We start from the raw sequence: 26,891 nt of genomic DNA on the forward strand, positions 1-26,891 counted from the left end.
AACCCCACCCCGCAACCCCCACACACTCCAGTTGCAGGCTTCTGGAATGATCTGTATCACTACACTTTCTTCAGTTTGCAGATGGCAGATGGTGGGAGTTTCTCATACTCCATAATTATTCAAGCCAATTCCATATATAGTCTATGGATTCTGTTTCTTTGGAGAAGCCTGTTGCATTTATTTATATGTTTAGAGCCATTTTATAATTTGTTTTCTGCTTATTTCTTCTCATTCTTCCTCTGATTTTCTTTTCCTGTGAGTTACTTAACACATTTTCCTTCAGTATCCCATCTTTATTTAATTTTGTATTTTGAGTTTATATTTTGGTATAGGTTTTCTGTTGGCAGCTCTCTAGGTATTAGAGTACATACTTGACTTATTCTGGTCTATGGATATCAACATTTTACCACTTTAAGTGAACTGTAGGAACCTTGCTTTCACTTAAATACCTATTTCTTTTCCATTTTAAAGTATCCTTTTTCTTATTCCATTTTAAGGTATCCTTTTCTTGAGTGTCAGATGGAGTTATGATTTTTAATTTAGTTATCAAATGTGATTTATGAAAATAACAAAAGATGGAAATTTTGCTCTTTTCATTGTTGGTTCTTCTTTCACTCTGCTCCAAGATTCCTTCTTTTATGATTGTCTTTTTGGTTAAAAAATTTTAAAATAGTCTTTAAGGAGATGTCTGCTAGTGACAGTTTTTGTTGTTGTTGTTGTTTGCTTGTTTGTTTTTGTTTTTTGTGTGTTTTCAGTGCCTGAGGGGACCTTTAATTTCTTCATATTACTGCAGGATAATTTTTCCAAGTATGAAATCCTATTGAAATTTCCTTTCTTTCTGTGCTTGAAGAATGGTGTGCTACTTCCTTCTGGCCTCTGTGGTTTCTGATGAGAAATCCAACTGTCTTTCAAATTGTTTTTCTCCTATAGGTAATTTTTTGCTTCTCTCTTGCAGTTTTCAAAATTTATTCTTTGTCTTTAGTTTTCGGGAGTTTAATGATCATATTTTTTGGCATAGGTTTATTTGATTTTGTCCTGTTTGTGGTTTTTCAGAGATTTGAATCTGTAGTTTGTTTTTTTATCCCAATGTGGGAAGTTTTCAGCCATTACTTATGCAAATATTATTTCTTATGCAAATATTCTTTCAGTCTTACTCTCATTTTAATTTTCTGAGATACTGATGATATAAATGTTGGTTCTTTTCTCATTATCCCACAGATTCCCAGAAGATGTCATTGTTTTGGTTTTATTTGTTTTTTTTACAGACATATTTCTCTTTATTGTTCATATTGAGTAAATTTTATTGATCTCCTTTGAAGTTCACTGATTCTACTCTACTGTGCCATTTGTACCATAGTGTTGAGACATCCTGAATGTTTTTCATTCTGGTTATTGCTTTTTTTGTTGTTGTTTGAGATTGCATTTCACTGTGTTGCACAGGCTGGTCTCAAACTCCTAAACTCAAGAAATATTCCTGCCTCAGCTTCTTGAGTAGCAGGGACTACACATATGCACCACTGTCCTCTGCAATATACTTTTCATCCTATACTTTTCATGTGACATTTCTGTTTCAATGAATGATGTGCAAAGTGGCTGTGCCATGTTACCTTCCTACCAGAAATGAGGACTTGATTTATCTCTATCCTCTTCAACATTTGTCATTCTGTTTTTGTGTGTGTGTTTGTTGGTGTGTTATCATAGTCATCTTAGTGGATATGAGCTAGTATTTCATTGTAGTTTTGATTTGCATATCTCTGATGACAATGTTAAGGGTGGGTTCATGAATTGGCCTTGTGTACACAGAGAAATGTCCCTTCATATTCATTTTCAGTTTTAAAATTGGCTATTTATCTTTCTATTATTAACTTCTAAGAGTCTCTCTCTCTCTCTCTCTCTCTCTCTATATATATATATATATATATATATATATGTGTATATATATATATATATATATATATATATATATATATACACACACACACACACACAGACGTTTTTAATTTTGGTGAGGTATAATTTACTATTTTATCTTTCATTGCTTATTCTTCTGGTGTGATATATAATAACCTTTTGCCAAATTTATGTATTCTTTTAACAGTTTTATACGTTTTTGCTCTTAGAATTAGATCTCCTTTTTTAATTAATTTTTGTGATGTGAGATAGGTGCAAAGGAGTCTGATTTCATTCTCTTCCATATGGACCTTTAGTGGTTCCAGCACTCTTTACTTAAAATATTTTTTGCCATCGAATGAGCTTGGTACTTTCGTCAAAAAACAGTTAATAATAGATGAATGAGTTAATTTCTCAGCTGTCAGTTCTACTCTACTGATCTCTGTCCATTGCCAATATGGCATTGCCTTGATTACTATAGCTGTATAGTAATGTTTGAGATCCAGAAATATGTGTCCCCCATTCGGTTCCTTCAACATTTTTCTTTTGGCTTTCCAGGTTCCTTACAATTCCATCTGAATTTTAGAATCTGTTTGTCAATTTCTACAAAAACAGCTGGTTGAAATCCTCTGAGGGATTGTGTCAAATTTCTTGATAATTTGCATGGTGGGGGTGGTGTATTGCCATCTTGGCAGTATTTACTCATTCAACTCATGAACATAGGATTTTTTTCACTTATTTAGATCTTTTCCAATTTCATTGAACAATGTTTTGTATTTTTCAGAATATGAGTTTTGCATGTCTTTGTTAAATTTATTTTTAGGCATTTTATTTTATTTTATTAATGTTTTGTTAAGTGGAATTATTATCTTAATCTCATTTTCAGGTTATTTCAAGTATATAGAAATATTGATATATATTGATAATACATGGTGTAATCTTCCCAAAATATATATAATATATAAATAATATATATTGATAATGTATGGTGTAATCTTCCCAAACTTGTTTTTTGATGCTAGTAATTTTTTTATAGATTCTTTCTAATTTCATTTGTACAAATAAATGTCTTCAGTGAATAAGCTACACTTTCAGTTCTTCCTGTTCAGTTGAGATGCCTTTTATTTCTTTTTCTTAACTAATTTCTGTGGCTATAACAAGATGGGTGTCTGTGTTTCTTTCTCCTCTTAGGGGAAATGCATCTCATCTTTCATCATTAAATACAGTGCTACCCATGGCTTCATCTTTTATGTCACTCTCTTCTGGCCAATGATTGATGAAAAGTCAGGAGTTTGTTTACCGAGGTTTCTTACTAGTGATGAAGTTTTTTTTTGTCTTGCTGCTTTCAAGATTTTTGTCTTCAAACATTCTTATTATATAATGGATCGGTTTGTGGATCTTTTTGTGTTTATTATACTTGGGGTTCACTGAGCTTCCTGGATGTGTTTGTTATTTTTAAAAAATCAAATGTGGAGAAATTTCAGCCCTTTTTTTAACTTTAAATATTTTGTCCCTCTTTTCACCCTCTTTTCCTTCTTGAACTCTTTTTGCCTTTGGTTGACTTTTCTATGGATGAACCTCACATTTCTTGGAGGCTCTTCATTTTTGTAATTCTTTTTTTATTATGTTGTTTGGCTCACATAATCACTATCACACTGCCTTCAAGTTCATTAATTCTTATGCCAATTCAAATCTACTGTGGAACGCCTCTAATGAATTTTTCATATCAGTTATCATACTTTAAAACTCCAAAAAATCCCATTTGATTTTTGAAAGTGAATTCTGTCTCTTTATTAATATTCTCTATTTGGTATGACACTGTTGGGATATCTTCCTTTTCTCTAGTCATGGTTTCCTTTAGTTCTTCAAACATGCTTACATTGGCCATTTTTAAGTCTTCTCTGATGAACCTGGTTACTCTGACAGGCAGTTTCTGTTGCCCACTTTCTTGTTTATTTATCTTTGGTCTTTGCATCATATTTTCCTGTTTGTTCACATGCCTCCTATTTTGTTGTTATTGTTGTTTTTGAAAAGTGGACATTTTTGATAATACGTTGTGGCCACTCTGATAACTGATCCCTCACTCAGGGGCTGGCTATTTTTACTTGCCTGTTTCCGTGCTTAGTGAGTGTCTGGGTTATTTCAGTGACATCCATATCCCACGCACAGAGTTAAGTCTCTGCCTTTGCTCCTCAAGGGTGCAGCATTCAGTGCACCACAGCTGCTCTGGGATGACAGTGGTTATAGCAATGTGCTCTGCCACTCACTGTTTCTTTCTTAGAACATGCCAGAGGCCTATGTCATAAATTCTATATAATTGGTCTTCTTTAGGTAGATGATTCCAGAAGTCAGTTTTTGAGATTGTTTCTGACCCTGTGAGGGCTTCTCCTGGCTGTTTCTTTCTCCTATTGTCTCTGCCAAACAATCTGGCCTACAATTTACCTATTTCTCCAGTAAATTTATTAATTTCCAATTACATTTCACCCCAAGTCCACTGTTCTCCTCCCTACCCCCATAAGTCTCCAAATTCTCTTGCAAATGAAATCAGTTCATTTGGAAAGAGATATCTGTTTTTTAGGGCTGTTTTTCTTCTTGGGAAAAATTTCTGAGTGATGATGACATGAAGCTGTTGGTGGCGATACTATGTGCTTTCTAGTGACAACCCTGTATATGAAGTTGAGTAATACGGGTAGGTGGCAAAAGCATTAAGTCTTTATGGCTTTCCTCACCCAGAATGGAACCAGTCTTAAAAGTTGTGTTGAGGACACTTGGAGCCCCAATATTCTCAATAATAGCTTTCCCAAGACAGAGCTGCCATTCCTAAACTGAAAGGGGAGCCTCATTTCTCATTCACATTTGCCCAGAACTTAATCTTAGCAAGAGGCTAAGCGTCTGGTCCAGGATAAGAAGTAATGATGTCCTTCCTGTCCCAGAAAGTTGTCTTTGTAACTAGGAGATGAGGGGAGAGGGAGCCCTGGGTTCTTAGCTGCATCTATTCTGGATTGGGTTTTCTACACTGCTAAGAAGGAAGGGCCAAGAGAAGGAGCAGGTCCTTTTTAAATATCACGGACTCTTGCAGTCCTTACCAAGTTTAAGTGGACTTTTTGAGTAAATGTCCTTATTTTCTTTATGCATTTAAGACAATTTCCGGACATGTTAAGTGATATTTAAAAGTAATTTTCACCTGTTTCAATGGAAAAACGGGTTCATAGAGCTCCTCTCTGTATCATGCCCCAAACAGAACCAGCTCAGTAATTTTAACACAGCTTTCTTCATTCCTCACTTCCTGGTTGTGCATTATGTGTCCATTGGCTGTACTGAACCACATTTGATCTGAGATAACTCCATAAGTGTCCTGAGTTCCTCCATGATCAAGAATATCTATCTGCTACTTGTATTTTTACTTGAATAATATTAGCACCTAAAATATTCTTGGTGTACATTTTTATTTCCTGTAGAATTTTGTAGACCTTAGTCCATTTTGGGGGCCCACTATGGAAAAGTCTGGAGCCTGTTGTTTTGATTTGTTCATTTGTTTGGTTGGTTTTTGACCTCTTTCTACTTGAAAGTAACTTTTTCTTTCTTTTGCAGACTTTTATTCTTGAAATTAATTTACTGAAGATATGATTTAATATTTACTCTTTTGCATCTATGTATCTTATATCCTTTAAGCAATACATTTTTCTCTTTACTTAAGAGGATATTTCTCTGTGTATATTATTATTATTTTTTTCTTTCCTTCTCACTGAGTTGCTTGGGGTCTCTCTAAATTGCTGAGGTTGGATTTGAATGTGCAATCCTGCTGCATCAGCCTCCTGAGCTGCTGGGTTTACAGGCAGGTACTACCACACCCAGCTTCTGCATGTGTTTTCTTGATACACTTATGGATTCTCTAATTTGGAGGCATCAAGTTTTTCATATTGAATTCTGTTTTCTTTACACCCATCTTTTTCTCACTGTTTGTTTTAATCTTTTTGACTTTTATTGTTTACTCTGTTTCATAACTCCAATCTGTTTCTCATTTTTTCTAAATGTTTGGACATGTGATAGTGTTTTGGTTCCTGCTCTTTTCTCCTTATCTTGGCACTCTCCCTTCCCATCTTTTATCTAATATTTCATCATCTTTTTTGAGCTGATATTTCACTTCAATCAAATTCTTATTAAATCCTGGAGCACACAGCATTTCCAGCTTCTGCTGTTCTTTCTTGCATTGTATTTTCTTTCCAAATGAATCATTTGGCTGCTTTTGTTCCTTATATTTGTTTGTTTATATATAGGTACTTTAAAACCCATGTTTTTTTTTCTTTCTGTGTTTCTTTAAAAAAAAATTTGTGTAATTTCCCTTACTTTTCTCCTTGGATTTTTGTCAACTTTACATTATCTATTCTGTTGTCTAAACTACCTATGCTACTATAGTATGGTCTTCAAACCAGACACACTGGTATCACCTGAAAGCTTATTAGAAATATAGATTCAGGGCTTTGGTTGTAGCTTAGTGGTAGAGCTCATGAGAGGCACTGGGTTCAATTCTTATTACCACATATAAACAAACAAAATAAAGGTTCATTGCTAACTTAAAAAAAAGAAAAGAAAAGAAATATAGAATCAGTGGTTTAATCCAGGACCTACCAAAAGAGAAAACTGCATTTAAACAAGATCCCCAGGTGATCTTTAAACGTTAATGTTTGGGAGGCCTTGCTCATACTTCAGTGCACATAGGAGAAGTTAATGAATACTAATGCCTGAGATTCTAATTAAATTGCTATGGGATATGGCCTAGGCATGAGAGTCATTCTAAGATCAGCAGAATCTGGTAACCACTGACTCAGACCTTCTACTTATTTCTAATATTCAATGGGTCACTTCTTTTGTAATTTTTCCCCAATTTGTTTAGTTCTGTCATCTGCCCCTTAGATTCTATCTTCCTCTCTGCAACCCCAAGAGAGTAAAAATTGCCTTCTATTTATTGTATAATCAGAGAGTGAGTGTTAGGAGGGAGGACCTAATAGGAAAGAAAGGAAGTTAGGCTGGGGATGGTAGTACTGGATCTGGCTCTTTCTTCTGAAATTCCATTCTCACTTCACTAGTCAGGGCTGTATCCCATTCTGGTGAATGTCACCTTTGAAAATGACAAGTACTTGAGGCCATTCTGTGGGACTACTTGGAGATTTCACTCTTGAAGATTGTTTCTATACTCATCCCATGCAACCTCTAGACCTGCTTTTTCTCTATATTGTTACTAAATAATTCTTAGAACTTTCTTTCTTTTCTTTGTACTACTTTTGTGGGTTAATGTTCAGGTTAAGAATTATTTTAAGCCTTTCCTTACTGAATTTTTTGTTGTGTTTTTCAGAATTACTGTTGCAGAGTTGTGTATCACTCAACCCTTTAACTGCTCATAGATTTTTACTCTTCTTTAAAAAAAAAAAAACACCTTCATTATATTAGCCTATTCTTTAGAAAGGCTCTGCTTAATTTTGCTATTAATCTAAGTACAAACTAAATTTGCAATTGGTAGATTAAGCAAAATCACTCTGGGGCCGTATTTGGGGTTGTAAACAGTAAATGTCAATCAGAACTTTTTAAAATCCCTGCCATTTTATATCTAATTTTCAAAAGTTTTGTATAGAGATTGAAATCCAGAATGCTTGGGTGAAACCAGACATGTTCATATTTCTGATTTTTTTTTTTTAGATTTGGAATGTTTGCATAGTCTATAAGATTCATGAGATAATTTTGGACCTCAGTCTAAAAATAAAATTTGTTTATGTTTTATATATGTCTTGTACATAAAGGCTGAAGATAGTTTTATACAATATTTTAGTGCATCTGTGTTTTGACTTTTGATCGACTTGTCAAATGGATTCAGGTGTAGAATTTTCCACTTGTGGGGTTATATCAATGCTTACGAAATTTCAGGTTTCAGAACATTTCTAATTTTTTAATTAGAATTTCAGAGTTTTGAATGGGGAATGCTCAATCTGTATTAGGTTTTTATATCTGTGCTTTAATTTATTAAAAAGTTAGTTTATTCAAGCAATCAAGCTTATTTCCTAATCTAATAATTATAAATACTATGTGTCTATGTATGTACTATATTACATATCTAAAAATAATCTGTTCTTCAAATAGCACTACCTGTATATATTCAGGAGTGTTCATATTGATACTACTGACAGGATGCTAGAGAAGATTTATCCAAGTATAAATAAGTCTGACTTAGAGCTTAAATAACATTATAGCTCATTAATTTAAAGCCAAAATTACAGTTTAAAAATAGAGATAAATGTAAGGTAAAAGAACTAAACCCCCTTTTGGACATTTTAAAAGCCAAGAAAATTTTATTGTACATTTAATTCATGTGTTAATATGTAATAAATAATTTTAACATACTGGATACTAATCCAAGACCTTGTTTTTATTTTTAATCTGGCTTATATTTTTAGTTATATAAATATGATAATTGGATAGTTTTCAGGTTTCAGTAAAATTTTAGGGGCCTAAGAAGGGTCTGCCAACTGGATAGCTAATGAGTAAAGGTTCAGTAATATATCTTAGTCATCAGCAAGACTTCTGGACATGGATGATGCTGAAATATGAGTTATTTAATTCATCTTTGGCTCTTCCCAGTAGGACCCCACCTTGCTGTAATGATGCTTTTCTGCATCATCAGGTTATCTGAACCCTTATGCAAGGATAAACTATCTCTGCCATCTTCAGAAGTCTCCAAAGGTTCTGAAAATACGACTAGCTTATTTAGACACTTTAATGCATTCATTCATTAATTATGCTCAGTCTGAAGTTACTTAAAATTTGGTTGAATCTGTGAATCAGCTTGAATAGAATTGACATCATAACAATATCAAGTTTTCTAATTCAAGAACAGGATATAGGTACATTTATTTAGACCTCTATTTCTTTCAAGAAACATTTCATAGTTTGCAAATTATGGATCTTAAGTGTCTTTCACTATATTTATTACATTTCATTGTGTATTTATATCAATTTGTCTTTGTATTTGAGTATGTGAATAGTTTTACAAATACAGTTTTCAAAATTTAATTTTCTAATCTCTGTGCTAGTATGTAACACTATAATTGATATCTGCACTTTTACCTTCTCTTGAATGACCTGGTTCAGTTTTCTTACTACGGTTAGTAATTGCTTTATGGATTTTTTAGGGTTTTTATTTATATATCTTAATGTCTGAAAATTTAAAGTTTTATTTTCCTCATCCCAATCTTTATATCTTGTGCACTGACACCTCTTAAAAAATTAGACAAAATAAATCCTTCCTCCTTCAAGTTGTTCTTCTCAGGTATTTATCACAGTGACCAAAAGCTGACTTACAAACCTGTGACCATCTGAATACATGTAACATTAAATATGGTTCAGAGCTTATTTACAATCTTCATTTTTCTTTTGAGATAAAATTTATAAAATTTATTTTTCGTGAATTACAAAACTTGAATTGTATCATCTCAAGATTTTTGACACATCTATATACCTTTATAACTCAACTCCTGTATTGAGAGACAAAATGTACTTAGATTATTTTATTCAAGGGACTGCAAAAGGAAGTAGGCCTGGGGCTGTGCAGAGGTAGATAAACATGGGAGTCTTAAGGAGTCATGAGAAAGGATAGGGATGGTCAAGGGAGTCTTTAGCAGTTAGCTATTTCCTGGTAAACAAAGTTGTGGAGACATTTAAAAAGCTTCTCTGTGTTTTCAGAGCATAGACCCAGATATAATTCAATATCTTCAGTTTTCCTTTCTTTGTTTAAGAATGATGTTATTTGTTCCTGTACAACTCAGAGATGATAAAGACTCTGAATGGGTCAAAGAGTGTCTAAGAAATGGTGTCTCAAAGCAGCTTGTTACTGTTGTTCCATCTAATGGGTTAACCCATTTTTTTTAAGAGCTCTAGAGATCAGGCATTTAACAAGACAGATTCCTGACATGAAAAAGAGAGAATATTAATGTAAAACATGCTATTCAAATAAAGAACCTGGAGTGAGACCCTGAAGACTCTTACTCCAGTGGATTTTGGGGGGCTGGAAGAGGAAAATTTTTCAGCTACGCACCTCTCATAGTATTTCTCAACACTCTTGAGTTGGGATGTCCATGCTCTTGGTGATGGTGTCAGTCATATATCAGTGTAACCAAAATACCTGACAAGAACAATTTAGAAGAGGAATGATTTATTTTGGCTCATAGTTTCAGAGGTTTCAATCCATAGATGCCTGGCTCCAAGGCAGAAACATCATGGTGGAAAGGTGTGGTAGAGGAAATCTGCTCAGCTAATGGCAGTCTGGAAGCAGAGATGGAGAAACCAATGACAAGATAGAGTCACTAAGAGCACAACCCAGTGACCTACTTCCTTCACACATGCTCCACCTGCCTTTGGCTTCTACCTATTAGTTGATTCAAATGATTAGTAAATCAAATGGATTAATTCAGTGATGAAATTAGAAATCTCATGATCCAATCATTTTCTAAGTGCTTCAACTTTAGTTGTTGACATATTGCCTTCAACACATGAATTTTGAGGGACATTCCAGATTCCAAACCATAAAGGGGCATGTATGACCCCAAAATTTCACTGGATCTTCTTTCCATGGAGGATCTGGGCTCATGCATGATCACAGATTCACAGACGGTGGTGAATCTTGTTGAGGTTAGTGTCAAATTGCAAAGCTTCAGCTTGCAGAGCCTCTTTAGAGCCTCAATAAATTAACCAGCTGTGAAGCAATCTAGAACCCAGTTAAGGATCTGGGTTATATTTAATGTCTCCTCAATGCCAAATTATGCAGAAGGAGAAAAAAATTGAAAAGTTAGTTTTGAGAATTGTAGTCACTTATTGGAGAAAACTAGAAGAATTTAAAATTTGGCAAAGATTTTTCATCTGTGCCAGCAATAGAATCCAAGTTAATTTACAACAAAGCACCAAAGCATGTTTTTTTTTTTTTTTTTGCATGTTTGAATTGTGAGTCCATTAAATTCTCTATGAGACAAGACAGAGTTTTCATACCCATCAGTTACCTGCAGTTTCAGGAATCAAGGACATTGAACATAAGCCAGAAGAATAGGCTATACATGATTCATAGTTTTACACTGAAAGACTTACACTTCTGTCCAGAGTCACCTTGTTTTTATTAAAAAAAAAAAAAGGAATCTCAAAGAAAAACTATTTTTGGTTACAAAGGAAGATATATCACATTATATTTGGCCTATATACAGCCAGAGTGATGATTTGCCATGTAGACCTTAAATTTTCTTTGCTAAAACCTTTCATAAAGAATGTCAGGTTAGACAGAATAGCAGCAGTCAGAGAGACAAGATGGAGTTAGTTCCTTCAGGTCAGGACAATGACTGGAGACTTCTAAATGCTGCTCTGGGGATCTGGAACAGAATGTTTTCAAGGCTGGCATTGGCAATCTGTTGATAATGATGTTCCTGCAAATCTTGAAAATACCTCAGTTATTATTTTCTTTAGGCTTGAAGCGGGAGGATTAACAACTTCAGATGAACACTCCTTAAATGAAGCATTCTGACCCATAGTTTAAGGTAGAAAGGAGACAGGTACAAAACCAAGGAAGAGATGCCCAGCTTTTATCCTGCTTTTAGTTACCTATTGGACATCTGCAGACCCAAGTGAGGAGTCAGTGCTTTTCACAAATGTAGTAGTCCCTATTACATACCTCTTAAACCATAAGCCCAAATAAACTTTTTCTCTGTAAAAGTTGATTTACCTCTGGCATTTGTTACAGTAGTAGAAAGCTAACATACTCACCCACAATGCTGGGAGTCCTGTAAGCTTATTCTTGTTTATTCCATTTTCTTGTTCACTAGTTGGTGGCTGCACCATTTTCTGTGGGTCTCTAGGGAATTTTATGGTAATATGTGCTGTTAGTTTCACCCTTCATTTCTAATTTTAATGCTTTAGGAATGAGCTAACCCTCTTGAAGTATGAATCCTCTGCAGAAATCACACTCATAGTGTATGCCTAAGTCTGTTATCCAAGCAACATCTGCAGTCTTACCCAACAACATTAATGTTAATAAAAATGATCTGGTTTTAGGTACTTATAACTTATGTTAAGAGAACCCAAGAAAGGATTAAAAAAATCAATAGTCTGTGAGTAGTCTGTGCTATCCTATTGAATAAAAACCTTTGAAAGTGCTAATAGCTATAAAGAAGGTAGAAATCCTTACTGCAATGAACAGTTAGTCTTGAGAATGAAGCTAAATCAACATAGGTAATGCATATTCCTTCATTTTCTATGGACAGTAGCCAGAATGTTAACCTTAGCCAGAAAATGTTACTCCCTACATTAAAAAAAAAAAAATGGTCTGTTATACGTCCAAAGCACTTAACAACCTTTTATATGTCACTCAGGTGTAAATTAACGATGTTATTTTTTTTTCTAATCACAGTTGCTATCAGGATGTATTAACAGAGAAAGCTAATTGAATAGCAAAAAAAAAAAAAAAAAATTAAGTGAATTAGCTCTTTCAGTCAGCTCTGGTTTACCATATCATGGCAGCATTTCATTAAATCCTCATAAAGCACAACTGTTATTTAAAATGTAATAATTGACTGTCAGAGGAAAAGAAGTGATATGCATAGTAGGGGGAAGGGGGAACTTCTGTCAGTGGCTATTCATTCTACCTGCTGTTTTTCTCACAGTCAGAGAATCTCTTTGGTATGGGAGGGAGAGCAGCTGAAATGTGCTGACCCCTTTGTAGAGCTGGGGGTGAGGACCTGAAGGCTTCAGAGGAACACTGCACATGCTGAGCAGCCCACAAAGCCCCCTTTATTGCTGTGTGGGCAACTCCGTTTGAATCTCATTGAAAATGTTGTCTTGCACATCAACATAAGCAATTAAAAAATAAAAGAGGAAAAACATCCGCCTGCTTGTTTAAGATGGTCAGCAAAAGAAGGGAGGCTTGAGATTTGAGAGAAAAGGGAAGGTTTGTAGTATCAAACTTCCATCCTCAACCCCCTAGTGAAACTTGACTGTAAAACTATGTTTTAAAAAGCCTTTAAAGGAAAAGGAGGGAAAAGCTCTGAAAGAAGCTTTCATGTCTGCCAAAATGTAGGTTCATTAACCAGTATATAAAGAAATGAAATTTTGGGTTCACTGGATGTAATATTAATTTCAAAATAAATTGAATACAATGTATTTAATTTCTCAGGATGCTCCTCCAGGGCACAGTTCTGTGTATGAGCTCAATGAATATATAATAACAAATCTGAATTGATAGAGAAATAGAAACATAAAGCTAAGAAAAGTTGAAAAGGAATCAGAGAAATAGGAAGGAAGAATTGAAATGTGTGAAAAGAAAACAGATGAGAAATTAGAAAATGAGACTGCTATGATGATTTCACAAGTTTTATGTAAAGCTTTGAAGGAACAAGGGAAGTATTGGAGAGTAGAAGTTACTTTCACTGTCTGCCTCATTTCTTTTGCCTCTGCCTCCCCAGCTTTCTAGCAGAGAGCAGGTTCACAAATAGGCTCAGGATGCAATTTAGGTTTATTGAGGAGGAGGAGGATGTGGTTTGCAGAAAATGAATGAAAATGAAGAACGTTACATGGGGTTTGGGGGGGGGGGTTTCAATTGACTGACTGTAAGCAAAAGAGGCAAAGGAAATATTAACAGAATCAGTGACATCCCACCTCGGATGCTATGGCAGGGGTCATCAGTGAGAAGAACTCATTAATAGATTGTGTGTGCAAAGACAGGGTATCATATTTGGCTTCACAGTTGCCTGCATTTTCTGTAACCAAGAGCAGGGCCAACCTTGAAAGTGTGGTTTTCACATCACCAAGACAAGCCAGATGTACGCTGCTGCTTGAGAATGTGAGAAGAATAAAACTAGCCTTATTAATGGTCCCTGATAGTACTTACCATTTGTTCTCTCTTTAAATTTTTGTGGTACCCTATAATATTGGTATTGTTGATCCCAATTTTACAGTGAAATTAAAGCACATACAGATTTGCCCCAATTATAGAACTAGTAAGTGACCAAATCATGGTTGAGTTTAGCTAAACTTGAGTTAAGGCTAAACTTAACCATGATTTAGCTACTTTCTCCTTTCCCTTTTTCCATGTTAACACAGTACTGCCTGCCACAGAGTTAGTTATTCTGTCTTTACTACTGTAAATTATATGATAATACTGTGGGTAGCATTTTAGTGTCTAAGCCCACAAAATTCATGCGTGAATATGCATGATTCTGTATGTTCTTTTTAAAATGTATTTATTTATTCTAATTTGTTATATACAACAGCACAATGGATTTCAATTCATAGTACATATATAGAGCACAATTTTTCATGTCTCTGTTTGTACACAAAGTAGAGTCACACCATTCGTGTCTTCCTATATGTACGTAGGGTAATGATGTCCATTTCATTCTACCATCTTTCCTACTCCCATACTCCATCCCTTCTCCTTCCTCCCCTTTGCCCTATCTAAAGTTCCTCCATTCCACCCATGCTCCCCCCAACCCCCGTTATGGATCAGCATCCACATATCAGACAAAACATTCAGCCTTTGGTTTTTTGGGATTGTACTTCATTTAGCATTATATTCCCAACTCCGTCTATTTACCTGCAAATGCCATGATTTTATTCTCTTTCAGTGCTGAGTAATATTCCATTGTGTATATATACCACAGGTTTTTTTTATCCATTCTTCTACTGAAGGGCATCTAGGTTGATTCCACAATTTAGCTAATGTGAATTGTGCTGCTATAAACATTGATGTGGCTATGTCCCTGTACTATGCTATTTTAAGTCCTTTGGGTATAAACGAAGGAGAGGGATACCTGGGTCAAATGGTGGTTCAATTCCAGGTTTTCTAAGGATTCTCCATACTGCTTTCCATATTGGCTGCACCAATTTGCAGTCCCACCAGCATTGTATGAGTGTGCCTCTTTCCCCACATCCTCGCCAACACTTATTGTTGTTGTATTCTTAATAGCTGCCATCCTGACTGGAGTGAGATGAAATTGCTAGAGATGTTGAACATTTTTTCATATATTTGTTAATTGATTATATAATTTTCTGAGAAGTGTCTGCTCAGTTCCTTGGCCCATTTATGGATTAGGTTATTAGTTTTTTTAATTTGGTGTTAAGATTGTTGAATTCTTTATATATACTAGAGATTAGTGCTCTGATATGCTTGTGGTAAAAATTTGCTCCCATTCTCTAGGCTCTCTATTCACCTAACTGATTGTTTCTTTTGCTGAGAATAAGCTTTTTAGGCAGTATCCATCCCATTTTTTGATTCTTGATTTAATTTTTTGCACTTTAGGAGTCTTGTTAAGGAATTCAGGGCCTAATCCAACATGATGAAGATTTGGGCCTACTTTTTCTTCTATTAGGTGCAGGATCTCTGGTTTCATTCCTAGGTTCTTGATTCACTTTGAGTTGAGTTTTGTGCTTGGTGAAAGATAGGGGCTTAACTTCATTTTGCTGCATATGGATTTCCAGTTTTCCCAGCACCATTTGTTGAAGGGGCTATTGGCTCCTTTGTCTAATATAAGATAACTATAATTATGCAGGTTTTTCTCTGTGTCCTCTACTCTGTATCATTGGTCTACAAGTATATTTTGGTGCCAATACCATGCCATTTTTGTTACTGTTGATCTGTAGTATAGTTTAAGCTCTGGTATAGTGATGCCACCTGCTTCACTCTTCTTACTAAGGATTTCTTTGGCTATTCTGGATCTCTTATTTTTCCAAATGAATTTCATGATTGCTTTTTATATTTCTATGAGGAATGTCATTGGGATTTTGATTGGAATTGCATTAACTCTGTATAGTGCTTTTGGTACTATGGTCATTTTGATGATATTAATTCTGCTTATCCAAGATCTTTTCATCTTCTAAGGTCTTTTTAAATTTCTTTCTTTAGTGTTCTGTAGTTTTCATTGTATAGGTCTTTCACCTCTTTTTTAAAAGTTGATTACCAAGTATTTTATTTTCTTCTCTCTCTCTCTCTCTCTCTCTCTCTCTCTCTCTCTCTCTCTCTCTCTCTCTCTCTCTCTGAGGCTATTGTAAATGGGGGTGGGGTAGTCTTTTTCTTTCAGAGGATTTGTCACTGATATATAGAAATGCCTTTGATTTATGAGTGTTGATTTTATTTCCTGATACTTTGCTGAAATCATTCATTAGTTCTAGAAGTTTTCTGGTGGAATTTTTTTGATCCTTTAGGTATAGAATTGTGTAATTGGAAAATAGTGATAGTTTGAGTTCTTTTCCTATCTGTACCCCTTTAATTTATTTCATCTATCTAATTGCTCTAGCTAGAATTTCAAGAACTATGTTAAACAGAAGTGGTGAAAGACAGCATTCCTGTCTTGTTCCAGTTTTTAGAGGGAATGCTTTCAATTTTTCTTCATTTAGAATGATGTTGGCCTGGGGCTTAGCATAGATAGCTTTTACAATGTTGAGATATGTTCCTGTTACCCCTAATTTTTCTAGTGTTTTGAACATGAAGGGTTGCTATATTTTGTTGAATGCTTTTTCTGCATCTATTGAGATGATATTATGATTCTTATCTTTAAGCCTACTGATATGATGAATTACATTTATTGATTTCTGTATGTTAAACCAACCTTGCATCTCTGGGATAAACCCCATTTGATCTTGATTGCCTATCTTTTTGATATGTTTTTCTATTCAATTTGCCAGAATTTTATTGAGAAATTTCCATCCATGTTCATTAGAGATATTGGTCAGAAGTTTTCTTTCTTTGATGTGTCTTTGCCTGGTTTTGGAATCAGGGTGATATTGGCCTCATAGAATGAGTTGGGAAATACTGCCTCTTTTTCTGTTTCCTGAAATAAATTTTAGAGTATTGGTATTAGTTCTTCCTTAAAGGTCTTGTAGAACTCAGCTGTGAATCCATCTGGTCCTGGGCTTTTCTTGGCTGATAGGTTTCTGATGGTGTCTTCTATTTCATTGCTTGAAATTGTTCTGTTTAACTTATGCATATCATCCTGATTCAGTCTGAGCAAATCATATGGCTCCAGAAATTTTTAAATGGCTTTGATATTTTCTATTTTATTAGAGTACAAATTCTTAAAATAATTTCTAATTATCTTCTGTATTTCTGTAGTGTCTGTGTTGATTTTTCCTTTTGCATCAGAGATTTTAGTAATTTTAGTTTTCTCTCTCCTTCTTTTCATTAGCATGGCTAAAGGTTTATCAATCTTATTTATTTTTTCCAAGAACCATCTTGTTCTTTTGTCATTTTTTCAATATTTTCTTTTGTTTCAATTTCATAGATTTTAGCTCTGATTTTGACTATTTCCTGTCTCCTACTGCTTTTGGTGTTGATTTATTCATTGTTTTCTAGGACTTTGAGATGCAATGTTAGATCATTTATTTGTTGACTTTTTCTTCTTTTAAAGAATGAACTCCATGCAATGAACTTTCCTCTTACTACTGTCTTCTTAGTGCTCCAGAGATTTTGATATGTTGTATCAGTGTTCTCATTTACCTCTAATAATTTTTTTAATCTCTTCTTTAATGTCTTCTGTAGTCCATTGTTCATTCAATAGCATATTATTTAGACTTTAGGTGTTGGAGTAGCTTTTATTTTTATTTTATCATTGATTTCTAATTTTATTCCATTATGATCTGACAGAATGCAGGATAGTATCTCCACTTTTTTGTATTTGCTAAGAGTTGCTTTGTGGAATAATATATTGTCTATTTTAGAGAAGGATTCATGTGATGCTGAGAAGAAAATGTATTCACTCATCAATTGATGAAATATTTTATATATGTCTGTTAAGTCTAAGTTATTGATTGAATTATTGAGTTCTATAGTTTCTTTGTTCAGCTTTTGTTGGAAGATCTATCCAGTAGTGAAAGAAGTGTGCTTAAGTTATCCAGAATTGTGGTCTGTTTGACTCTTGAACTTGAGACGAGTTTGTTTGATGAACATAGATGCTCCATTGTTTTGGGGGCATATATATTATAATTGTTATGTCTTACTGATGTATGGTTCCCTTAAGCAGTATAAAATGTCCTTCTTTATCACTTTTCATAAACTTTGTCTTGAGATCTATTTTTTTTTTTTTGATATGAAGATGGAACCCCTGCTTGCTTCTGTATTCCATGTGAATGGTAGTTTTTTTCCAAACCTTTCACCTTCAGTCTGTGGATGTCTTTTCCTATGAGATGAGTCTTTTAAAGGCAACATATTGTTGGGTCTTTTTAAAAAATCCAATCTGCCAATTTTGATTGGTGAGTTTAGGCCATTAACATTCAGGGTTATTATTGAGACATGATTTGTTTTCCCAGTAATTTTTGTTTATTTTTGGTTTTTCACTTAATGTGGTTTCCCCTTTGATTGGTATTTTATTTAGTGTAATACCTCCCTTTGCTGATTTTCATTGTTGTTTTTCATTTCCTCCTCATGGAATATTTTGCCAAGGATGTTCTCCAGTGCAGGCTTTCTAATTGTAAATTCTTTAAACTTTTGTTTATCATGGAAGGTTTTTATTTCAAAATGAAATGTAAAGCTTAATTTTGCTGGCTGGAAGATAATTGGTTGGCACCCTTTTTTTTCAGAGCTTGGTATGTGTTGTTCCAGGATTTTCCAGCTTTCAGGGTCTGGGTTAAAAAATCTGCATATATCTTATTGGTTTCCCCTATATGTAATCTGGTTCCTTTCTCTTGTGGATTTTAAATTTCTCTCCTTATTATGTATACTAGGCATTTTCATTATTATGTGCCTTGGTGTGGATCTGTTGTGATTTTGTACATTTGATGTCCTATAAGCCTCTTGTATTTGGTTTTCCAATTTATGTTTAATGTTTTGAAATTTTCCTGTTATTATTTCATTGAAAATATGGTTCATTCCTTTGGTTTATAACTCTATGCCTTCCTCTATTCCAATAATTCTTAAATTTGGTCTTTTTATGCTATCCCATAATTCTTTAATGTTCTGCTCATGGTTTCTTATCATCTTCACTGTGTGGTCAGCTTTCTTCTCAGGATTATATATTTTGTCTTCGTTGTCTGAGGTTCTGTCTTCCAAGTGATCTAATCTATTGATGGTGCTTTCTATTGGGTTTTTAATTTGGTTTATTGTTTCTTTTATATCAAGGATTTCTATTTGTTTTGTTTTTTTTCAGATCCTCTATCTTCTTATTGAAGAAATTTTTTGCTTCCTGCATTTGCTTATGTAGCTCTTTATCAAAATGATGTTTTGCTGTCTGTATTTGCTTTCTTATATCATCCATTAATTCACAGAACATTTTAATTTTGTACATCCTGAACTTCTTCTCTGTCATTTCTTCTTCTGTGCTGGCCATGGATTCTAATAATGTAGTATTTGATTTGTTGGGGGCACTTTCTTCCCTTGTTTTTTCATGTTGTTCATGTGTATTTTCTTCTAGATCTGCAGATCTGAGGCATTACAGTTTTTACCCTATAGACTTATGTGTCCCTGCAGGGTTCCAATACCTCTCTTTTAAGGGGGAGAACAATATTAATAGATCCCAATATAAACAATATACAGTCTTAAACCAAAGAGCTGCTATTAAGACATGTATGTTTTGACACAATATATAAAAATGGTGAGTTCAATTATTATCTACAGTATAAACAGTAGGTTTGAAAAAGGGTTCACAATTTCTGATGGTGGACAAAGAACCAGGGTGAGGTATAGGATGAAATGTTGAGGTAGTAGGAGGTGAGGATATAGAGTTATTAGATCTTAGGAAGTGTGAAAGAGGAATATAAAGAAGTTGGTTAGTAGCAGGAGAAGAGAGAGAAAGTGATTTGGGGGAGACAAGTAAGTGGGAAGATAATAGAGAAAGTACAAAAAACAATCAATCATAAATATTAAGAAAAATTTAAAATGTAAAAATAGGTGATAAAATAATACACAACACAACTGTAACATACTATTCAGACATCCCAGTCTTTAGTAGCCTAATTCATGAAAATACTTGTTTTCACAAATGTGGTGATATGAGGGCAGGAGAAGACAGAGAGAATAAAGAGGAAAAAAATATCTCAAAGGAAGATACAAGGATTATTTTTGTTGGAGATCAGTATCTTTCCAGCTTCCCTTCTCATCAAATAGGTGGGACTGTCTGTTGTTTTCTGGTATCTCCACCCTCAGGATGGTGAAGGTTATTAGGGTGGGAGGGTTAGTCTTGGGGTGGGGTATAGCTTGGTGGTCCATAATGGGAGACTGCTCCCCAAGTACCTCCTTTGAGGCCTGCTCCTGTGAAGTGGGCACCTGGTCTTATCTCCTTATATTACCTGTAGACCTCACAATTCCTGGTCTCTAATTTAGTCTTTAAAGTATACTTCACTCACCCCATCCCTTTCTACTTCCCAATCAGGAACCTCTTTCTCAGGAGGTCTTGTGGGCTGTGCTCTGGGGACTGCATACCTATTGCAGAGGGCTGTTTTGTATTGGGCAGTTCAGGACCAGGTTTTGCAAGCTACAGCACTGTGCTGGGTTAGCAGCTGCCCAGAAAAGTGGGGAGTTGGAGACTTTCAGTACCTTGATATTGCTTCTAAGCCCCAGAAGGTATTCCAAACTGGGAGTTGCCCCAACTAAAGATGGTGACAAAGATGTCCCAAGATGGAGGCGGATGCTTTCTGCTATGGGGTGTCAGGTCGGGTGGGGCTGGGGTGGCGTTGAGTGTCATGTTCAGAGATGCATCTCTGTGTTGAGCCATGTTGTGACTGGCAGCTTTCTCCAGACCCTTGTGCAGTGTCCCCAGGTGCAGGTTACCGTGAGAAAAACAAATCACAGTATCCAATTTCTTTTTATTATAATTTACTTATCCACTCAACCACTGATGAACATTTTGATAATTTTCAGGTCTTGAATATTATGAGTACTCCTGCTGCAGACACTCCAGTAAATGTATTTTGATAAGTGAATGAATAAATTTCTGTTGGATATATACCTCAGAGTGGAATGGTTATAGAGTATGCATATGTTCAGTTTCTTAGTATTTTTAAATGTTTTATGAACAGGGTAGTCTTAGCTTATTTCATTGTCACTCAAGGATATTATAGGGAAAAGAAATGTGTCAACATACTTGAGAGTCTTTTAGGGGCAGGGCACTCTGCTAGATGCTTTCCTGGAAACTTTAAAGGTATATGATGTGCTGAGCTCTTGCATATGTCTTTCCTATGCCATTGTTTCTTAAATCAGGCTGAGATTCAAACCATGTCTTTTCCCATTTCTGGGTGGATTCTTATGAGCATTCTTTAGCAGCAAACTACACATTTTAATCTGGTCTCTCCCACCCTTCTACTCTTGCTATTCCTCTGACTGCTCTCCTCCCTCTCTCCAGTCAGCCTTCACTCCTCTCAAATCCTTATTCTCCTACCCTCTGTGCTGATTTATTAGAATTCCCTGATACTGAGTATAACAGGATCCAGAATTTTTAGACTATAAAGCAACAATTTCTCTGATTTTTCAGAGGAGAAACTGCAGGGAAAAAACTTCACAGTGGTTTCCTTTCTCTCATTTGAGACCCATATTCTATCCCATCCTCATCTCCCTTTATCTTAAATTCCTAAGTCCTGTAAACCCCAAACTGGCAGGACCTAGAGTGTGGCAGTGTGGTAGATACCCTGTGCATATTCATCAAAGGAAGACAGTGTGCACGTGTGGGTGTGTCCGTATATGTAGGTGCATTTGTGTGTGTGTGTGTGTGCATTTTCACTCAAGCCTATGCCCTGTCCTGAGTCACTAAATTTAAACACCATGCAGGATATGCCACCACCGCACACCACAGTAAGAGCCCACTGGTTGGTATTGTGAACAGATTCATTGTTCTTTGACTTTCTTTTAGAGGCTTTGGTGTTTACTTACAACTAACATCTGTCTTCTGTCACTGAGTTCCTGACTCTATTCTTTTCAAACTCTCATTTTCTTTGCATACAAATCCCTTACTTTGATGACTTTCACATTCTACTGGAAGTGGCCAGAGGAGCACTTGGGTCTGTTTGACCCCAGGAAGGGAGCCAAGCCTCATCAATAGTGGGTGGGCTGAGCCTCCTATTGTTGCTTCTACTTTCCCACAATGCGAGGAGAAGTGCCCAGCTGGAGAGAATTTGGGGCTAGACCAGAAATATAGCAATTAAACCAGCTTAACACTTCCCATATGTGTGAGCCTCTCTCAACCCTGTATTTAATCATAGTCAGCCCACCTCCTCACCCTGCCACAGCTGGCACATACAAACCATTCACAGACAACATCTGCTCCAGGCTGTTGCCCCAGACAGGGTCCTCATTACATCTGCTACTGTTCTTGCACTTGTCTCCCTGGTACAGGAAGTTCTGGGTCCATAACCCTTGTGTCTATTTGCCCTCCTATATTTAAGTACCTTATTTTGTTGAATGGGCTTTTGCTTCCTTTTCCGATCACAAAATCTGCCAGTTGCTCTCATTTGGATTCTCTGTAGAGTCAAGACCCTACAAATCCCATAAGCCTAGGTATTTCCACCAAGATGACCATGCATCTCCACAACACATCAAGTTAAGGGGTTTCCCACAGTGATCCTCACTAACACCAAAAGGAGAGGAAACTGACAAGCATAGCATGTGTCATGTTCACGACAAAGATGTGAAGGGGTTTGAATATCAACCAGAAGATATTCTTGATTCTGTGGTTTACATAGTGAAATTTAAACACTGGTACCATTAACATAATATTTCCAAAGGTAACATGAAAAAGTCATGGGGTATAGTAGAAAGAGAATTGGGTTACACTGAGTCTACAGTTTTGGTCTTATGTCTGCCTCGGGGTTCCAGTTTCTTAAGTGTTCTCATAAGTTTATTTCAATGGGTGATTCCCAAGGTCCTTTCTGGATGTGTAAAAGAACAATATGATGAGTCAATCAGCAGACAAAAGTGATTGTGCTTCAAGATCTGGGTCCTGCTGTAACTTTGAGATTCTGATGTAAATTTTCTGAATTCTCTTCTCAGCTGCCCTAGAATTAGAAAAGAATAAGACTGTTTTCCAATTACAAAGACTCATCTATCCTAGTGAATGTGCTACAGAGTTATGAAAAGTTCTGAGGCAGTGTCTGCCATGAAATTCTATTGTCAGTTTTTACATTATTTTCCATATCTTCTTTTTAACCCAATTTCTTGTATTTTCTAGCAGAAATGGGACAAGATTTCTTAAAGTGTAACAACAATGATTTCCTTTATCATTCTGTGCTTTAGAACTTTGCTTCAGGTACTTTTAAATGAGCAGTGCTGAAATCTTGAAATTAAACTGCCAGTTATTAGAGATGATATTTCATGCCTCACATGGGGCGCACCTCCTTTTCATATTGCATTTGTGATAGACAGCTCCTCGCATGAATAATAGAGTGGCCCTGAATGAATTCACATCAGCTCTGCCTCAGGGAGAACTGCAAGGTGAGCTCGATGACTCCTAGTGTGATCCTTTGCCTGTTGACATTACTTTTAAACTTTTCTTCTTTAGGCTGCAGCCATGTGTATTAAATAAATGATAAACACCATTTCTCTCACAAGGCTGGCTCACCATTTGAGCTACAAAGCATGCTTTGCAGGTAGTTGAAAGGTTAATATCACTGAATTATTGATTTATTCTGTATAGTTTAAACATTCCTATTTTCGTTCCTCACCCCCCATGTCCTTTTTCTTAAACCTGAATAACTCAGAGTAGAAGATATATATAATCTCCAGCAAGGACAGATTACAAAGATGGCCTCTGTCTTTGGTGGAAGGAAAAGAAAACAGGTAACAAATCTTGTGTCTTACTTTATGGGAGAGGAGTTCATACTTTTTTTTCTTGCTCTCTCTCTGTGTCTTATAAGAAAACAGTTGGTAGAATACAGGCATTTGAAAAGAAATAAAAAGAATCAGGAGGTAGCAGGGCATCAAATCACAAAGACACGTCTTGAAGTTTTGCAGACCACCAGAAATCTCTGCTGTAAGTTATCTACATCCCCTCTTTCTACTGCATTTTGATGTAATTATTATTCAGATAAAAAGTGGATGAACTGAAGAAGGGCAATTTTGAAGGATAAATAAAGAGAAGAAAGAAATGCAAAGAGCACTACTTATCCTGAGGATTGAAATTGCTAGGTGGCCGTTCCTGTATTGCCTTAATGCATATTTAGGCGTCCTTCAAGTATCCCGAGATTTATAAATAAGAAAATCTTTACACATGTTCCTATTTTTTTCTCCAGGCTCATTTCTATCCTATCTTCCAACTTCAAGTTATTCACTTCCTTTTAACAACTTCTTTAATTTTTACTAACATTTTTAGTACATTGGATGACAATTTATGAGTGATAATAAACAAAGAATAACAAAGCTACATTTATTCACCAGCTGAATGATTCCATTCCATATGATGGCCCTAAGCTTCAAACAAAATGCAAGCCCCTAAGAGAACATGTCTGAACCTTAGAACTCTGGTTTGGACTGTCTATCCTTCATGGTTCCTTCTCTTCTCAGAGAGGCTCTGATAAAGCATTAAGGATTTAAGCAATGAAAGCACAATTATCTTTCTCCCCTGCTGTGGGAGGAATAAAAGAAAAGTGTTTTGTTGGTCCCGTTAAGAGATGTAGGAGTCTCCATCAGTTGGATCCCAGAGTGGCTGTGAAGAACAGAGCTCTCCAAACACACTACACATTTAGTGAGGGTAAGAAATAAGTCCTTCTTAGGCTAAGGCAATGGTATGTGGTGGGTAATTGTTAGTAGAGCATAACCTACCCCATACTTACAAATGCATAGATTATCTGAAGGTGAAGAATCTGGGAAGATAGTTTTAAAGACCAATGCTAAGTTTTTGACAACAGAATTCTATCAGATATGAGTGGCCTTTGTACTTAAAACCCAGCTTGCTCTACCTGTTTGACTTCATCTGGCCCTTTTCTTGCCATTGCTCTATTTAGCTGGGTCTAAGAGTAGAAACAAGGCAATGTAGAAGTTGAGGTGATGGCCTTCATCATTATACACAAGGGTCAGCACTAACCCTGGATTAAACCTAAATTGTTCTATATCTGCAAACTCACTTTCCTTCCTTGGTTGCTAATTCTTTGGTGACAACCCCATTCTCAAGGTCACCCAGACTCAAAACATCAGAAGAAACTTTGATAGCTTCCATTGATTTATCATTCACTCTGTTCAGCTAATCTCTTCTTAAAGATAAGTCTCACATCTGTCTATTCCTCTCAGTTACTACTGCTAAAATTCTATTCTTGCCTGATAGTCTTCTTGCTTGAAATATAGTCATAAGTCCCAAACTAGCTAAGGCAGCTCCAGTTTTTCCTGTACATGGTAGAGAGGCAAGTGAATTACAGAAGATCTACCCTTGGTAATCTCTGCAGTTGCTGTTTTAAAGGTTCTGCCTACTTAAAGTTTAGAACATCACATGAAGGTAGGGATTGATAATCTGATTTTGCCAATGTTGAAATTAAGCTTTTTAAAATTTAAGAAACTCAATTCAGCATCACAGAACTTGAAAGTCATGGAGCTAATATAGAAGCCATCATCTGGTTTACCCCTGAATCCATAGATTTCTACAATGGCCTTTTTTCTTTTGACAAACAATGAGTGGATAAGTAAACGAGTAAGTGAATGAGTGCATGATCTCATGGAGGAGGACAGTAGTGGGCAGATGATTTTCAATGTGGTTCTGTGCCCTTTTGCAAGCAGGGAGCTACAGCTGTTGGTGGTAGTGGTAGATGCTGTGAATGTCCAGTCTCATGTCTGTGACAGTACTTCCACCTGTACTGTACACAGCCCAGTCCACACTCTCAGGACACTAGAGTGCAACTAATCAGCTAGTATTGAAAGAACTCTGATTGGGGGCATACTAATGCTTCCTTCAATTAGTTTCCTCCAGAGGTAATCCCATTTGCTTTTCCTGTTTGGGTAACCAGCTGTTTGAGGTTGCCAGGCAACCCAGACTTGGAGGAAGGGAGGGTGGAAAGAGATGGAGGCCCAGAAGCTCCAACCAAGGTGAAGATTAAATGAGAATCAAATGTCAGAGAGGATTTATTTTAGAGCACTAACAGATCATCCCAAAATGAACATTAAATGGTGAGATAAATTCAGTTCAGAACATTTGTTTTTCAGTATTTGTATTCTTAGCATAATCTAATTTTTCTTCTGAAACAGTGTGGCAACAAAGAGCCGAGGGGATTAGATTTTGAGTGAAAGGAAAAACGAGTCCTCGGGGAAAGCAAGAGTGGTTGTGAAACGGAATTTGGTTCCTCGGCAATGACTGTTGTTTTTATAGAAGTGGATTAAACAACAGAGTGTGTTCAGTCCTTCAGAAACTTCAGAATCACAAGGTGGTGGCATGGATCTTACAGGACATACTAATATTGTAGATGGGAAAAAGAACCTCAGGGGTAAAACTCAGAGCATTCTAGGCAGATACCAAAGATAACAGAGGAAGGAGAATGTGAGCACACTTGCCCCAGCCCCGTGTGTTCTAGGTGCCCTCCTCCCCTGGTCAGTACTGGGAGTGTTGATGGTGTCCAGCTCATGCTTAAAAGGGGGACCACACCACTGGAATTTCATCCTGGGAGGATGAATGATGTCACTGGGAAAGGTGACTTCTCTTAGATACATTGGCTGGGTGTAAAGGGATGGATAATTCAGTATTCCAAAAGCCAAGGAAAACCACCAGGTGACCTCGAGGGAGAAATGTCTTTCTCTTTAGAGCTTCTGCAATACTTTTGCAACATACTGCCTATTTGACAGAGGAATTTTTCATCTAAGAAATACAAGGCTACATTCACATCTCTAGTAAAGGCCTATACAAAGCAAAAATCTCAAGAAATGCTGTAAAGATTTTAACAAGAGCTACAATTCCAAAGACTGCTGGGGTCATTATGTCACCTTTGGCATGTCAAGTACCAACCTAGATTTGAAAACAATACAACATTATTCTTCCTGAAAGTAAAACGAGAATGTTTTGTTTAACTTCTAGACCCACATTCCCAAA

General features: G+C 35.9%; 1 protein-coding gene across 4 annotated transcripts in view; it reads left to right on the forward strand.

Moving 5' to 3' along the window:
• Sema6d (semaphorin 6D) overlaps positions 1 to 26,891 on the forward strand; it is a 595,175-nt gene that overhangs the window by 81,359 nt on the left and 486,925 nt on the right. The gene's annotated exons all lie outside the window — the stretch shown is intronic.

Source organism: Marmota monax, unplaced genomic scaffold, assembly GCF_021218885.2.
Source record: "Marmota monax isolate L192 unplaced genomic scaffold, Marmota_monax_Labrador192_F-V1.1 WCK01_AAM20220418_F8-fsc00001, whole genome shotgun sequence".
Lineage (NCBI taxonomy): Eukaryota > Metazoa > Chordata > Mammalia > Rodentia > Sciuridae > Marmota > Marmota monax.